Raw genomic sequence first — 4,336 nt, forward strand, 5'->3', positions numbered from 1 at the left:
GGCAGTTACAATCTAGAGCTATTCCACGGTCTCTCGTTGTAGAAAGTTTTGGTTTCCAGGATCGAGGGAAGCAGTTGTCCTCGACCTCCCCCCTTCCCGCCGGCGGCCTCAGCTCTCCCCATCCCCTCGGTCTCCGCTCCAACCGGGTCCAAGGCCTCACTCCGCCCACCTGCAATCTTCCCCCACCCCCAACGCCCAGCTCGGGGCCTCCATTTCTCCTTCCACCCAGCCTCTTCCCCCACCCCACCCCACCCATACCCTCACCCCAAAGCCAGCTGTGACTCTCCACCCGGCTCCTAGCTGGGGACGGGAGCAACCTCCGCTCCGCGCTGCCTGCCCACCCAACCCCCAGCCCTTTCTGAGACCTCCCCAAGAAGTCTGGTGTGCGGCTGAGTAGAAATTTCCCGTGAATTTTGGTCCCAGATTATATAGTGAATATATTAGTTCACTGGGCGATCACGACGATCACCCAAACCCTAAACTGAAGGGATTTTTTAAAACGATCTTAAAAGACAACCTTTCTTTGAACAAATAAAATCAAACAAAGCCATGGAACTGCTGCTATTTCCCTGAGTGTTCCTAAGGAAAAGAGAGATTCCGTGTCTGCCCAGACATCAACATCTAACGAACTTTCTAGCAGGCTGAAACTCAATCTAATAATAGCATGTGCTTAAGGTCGATTCCATTTTTATTTCGAAAGGGGATAATTTATTAACCTCCTCAAGTTGGTGCCTCTTAGGCAGGCGTTGTGTTTTTAGCCATCCTTGCAAAGCATTTTCACCTCTGGGAAGAAATATCTCAGGAGAACCAATAGATGGAGGGCGGGGGTGTGTGTAGGGGGGAGATTCTGCACAGCTCCTGTTGGCTTGCTCAATTTTCTGCAAAACTTGTCCTAAAAGCCCCTGTGTTCTCTTTAACAGATGTCAAATTATAGGGATCACAAAGAGCTAAAGACATCCTTTACACATACACACACCAGCTGTAAACTCTCTAGTTCTGTTTTTTTCTTCTCTCTAGAACCCATGCTGTGGATAAGCAGGAGTGGTCATGAGGCACAGGTCCACCCTGAGCCAAGGGATGGGGGCAGGTCAGGCCTCCTACAACAGGGAGCCTCCACACTCCCTATTTCTGCAAACCAGGAGGACAGAAGTCCTACAACTGACCGGAAGTGAGGGTGAGGCTGGACCAGTAGGACCCAATCTGCCAGGGTGTAGGGGAGCTAGCTCATCCACCTGAGGGCAGGGTCTCAGCCTAGGCTTGGCTGGGTAGTCAGAGGGGGTGCACAGGAATGTGCCCCGCAAAGAAGCAGAGAGCCAGAGCAGGCTCCTGGGCAGGAAGTTTCAGGCACCTGACAGCCCCATATAGATATGGTGAATACATAACCATTTCTAGGAGTACTGGTTGATTTGTACTGATTCCTTCCCACCCTCCTGGACCTCCCTGGGGGCCAAGGATACACAGGCTTAGGATTGCTGGCCCCTCTTCAAGCAGCAATCCCAGTCTGGGGGAAGAAACTTCAGCCTGCCTTACTCAGGAAGTTCTGTCCCTGACTCCCAAGGCTGATGTGGGAAACCCTCATTAGGACCCAAAGATCACTGCAGAAGCATCATATTTCTTGTATTTATAGCCTGAAGTGACTTCATTATCTACTTTTCATTTGTTTCCTCATCCTCCTTATTTTCTATTTTTTCATTTCAATGCCTACATTTTACTTGCTTACCTGTCCAGTTCCAGTCTCATAGCTGCAGTATTACTTCGTAGGCAATTCGGTATCATTTTCCTAATGTCAGTACTAAAAGGAAAAGCAGATAAAGTGGATGTGCTAAGCCATAAAGAATGAAAACCAGCAAGGCCCATATGGGAGGCCAGTTGAGGGATAAGAAGACCAGAGAACCCGCCAAGGTCAGCCTATCAGAGAACTAGAGAGAAAAATGAGGAAAGCAAAGAGAAGCAGCAGCACAGACAAATTCAATTAATGTCAGCAGATGGGAAGGAAGGAATACAGCCCCGACCTAAGGCATACGCCTGGCTGAGGAGGAAATCTAGCAACCTTAGGCTGAGGAGGAAACATGTCCGCGTATGGTGCTCCATCTTTGAGCTGCGGAGCGAATCTAGCAACCCTTTCCTTCCCTCCTTGCCAGACCTTAAGAAGAGGGACTTTCTGCCAGAGCCAGTGAAAGGGCTACGGAGCTGAGGGGCCAGGGACTGGCGTTCACCCCCCAAATTCCAACCTGGCCTGCTCTCGGCGCTGTACCCCGGGAAGGAGCAAATTGCGGGAAACCTGATGGCGGGGGCGGGGGGGGGGGGGTTGAGGATGGTGGCTGAGGACGGAACCACCCGGTGAGGAAGAAGTGGCTTCTGGAAACTTCTGTGGAAACATACAAAATTTCTTTCCTTCACACAAGTGTCCTCGCCCTCCTCCCTGCAATGGGAGAAGGGACCTTAGAAAAACTGGTCTTTGCCGACCCCCGACTGCCGGACAGCGCCCCCTCTCGTCTCTGTCGGCGCGGCCTCGAAGGAGGCGCCACGTGGAGGGAGGCCCAGCCGCCTGGGAAAACTGCGGGGAGATTCCGCGGGGACTCAGAGCCAGGCCCGCCCCGCAGCCCTCGCCTCCGGGTTCGGAGCCACTTCCCCTGGTGGAAGGCGGGTCCCCAGGGGCCGACTGCTTCCCCGCGACCCCGGAGGACGCGCTGCGGGCAGAACCGCGTCTATGCTGGAGGTCCCGGCCCAGAGTCGGGCGCGCTCCCCACGCCCTCCCCCCGGGCCCCGCTCGGCTCGCAGCCTCTGAGCCGCGGCCCGGGAGGAGCCCAGGGCTTGCCCGGCCGCCGGGGTCTCTGCCCCTCGGGGAGGAGGAGGGAATCCGCCCCAACCTTCAGCGACCGACGGGTCATCCCCTCCTACCCTCGCCCAGCCTGCTTGCAGGTTGCTCCCAGGGGCCCGAATCCCCGGGGCCCGTCCTTTCTTTAAGGGTCTCACGCACGCTGTGATATATTTTAGGGGCAACATATGAACCCTTTTAATACCCCAGCATGACACTGTGAGTGAGGACCTCATGTGGTTGGTGACGGCAGAAGAGCACATTTGAGACGCTTCCCGGCCCTTGAGGCACAGGTCCCCTCCTAATCCGGGAGGCCGAGGAGAGGGACCCAGGCCGAGCAGCGGCCCGTCGGGGTGGAGGGCGGCCGCCGCTCGGCCCCAGCGGTCAGAGGCGCTCCGCATCCCGGGCGCCGGCTCCGCGGCCACTCCGCCGTCGGGGCTTTTTCCGGGGAGGACGAGGCACAAGCAGAGCAAAGGCAGGCCAGCCGGCTTGAGACTCAAGGTCCTCCCTCCTGGACTCGCGCGCTCGCCCTTCCTCCCCCGTTAATATTCTTCGGTCATTTCGGAGGCAAAGATGTCCAACTTTGGGGGGGAATTTGCTTCATCTCTCCTAAATTCAGAAACGGAGTCTTCAAAAGTCTTAATGTGTGTGCGATTAAATTGTGTGTCTTTGTGCCTTTGCACATTCTAGACACCGTCTGGGATTCCTTCCTTCCATTTCTACATTTATTCAATTTATTCATCTAAATAAAGGACTTTCTCCTCTGTGGAAAAAGAAAAGTCTTAATGTGTGTGTTTATTTTTTTCTAGCATTCAAATGAATGCGAAGCCACGGATCGAATCCCGTTACTCATTTGGGGTTAGCTTCTCCCGATATTTCACACGGAAAACAAAACTGGGTCCCTCTTATTTGTACTTGTCCTTAACCTTTGCAGCAACTGCTGTAGATGCGGTTCTGTCCATTCTCTAATAGATTTTACCAGGGGCTGGTGACAGAGAACTGATTTCTTTTCTATTAGGGTTTAGCACATCTTTGTTGAAGGCCTGTAGAATGACCAGGGATTAGATTTGCATCTCTTAGACGCCCTGTGTGGTCTTTGTGCGAAGCTTGTAACTGTTAAAAATGACTTGTTAGGAAGCGTGTGGGCTCTCATCGCTCTCCTTTTGACAGAATGATTGTGAAATTCAGATTGGCCCTGTAGGATTTAGCCTGCAGATTCCACCTGAACCCTAAGCAATTAGACCCTAATCTCACTGCAATCATATTTGAGTTAGGATTTGTTGCACATTGTTTACTTCAATTAAAAGCAGTGGAATATTTTTTTTTCTTCAGCTTTTAAAGTGAAATCTACAGGCGTAAAACCTCAGGACTTCTTAGAAACGGTTTTGGTGGTGCTGGGGATTTCTTTTCTGTACGGTTTCCTCCTAGTCCTCCCGCCCGCCCCTCCCCCATTTAAATAACTCTTCTTTCTTCGTCTGCGGCCACGCTAATGCCCGGAGCATCTTCTCAGGGGCTGCA

Source organism: Hippopotamus amphibius, chromosome 2 (assembly GCF_030028045.1).
Source record: "Hippopotamus amphibius kiboko isolate mHipAmp2 chromosome 2, mHipAmp2.hap2, whole genome shotgun sequence".
Lineage (NCBI taxonomy): Eukaryota > Metazoa > Chordata > Mammalia > Artiodactyla > Hippopotamidae > Hippopotamus > Hippopotamus amphibius.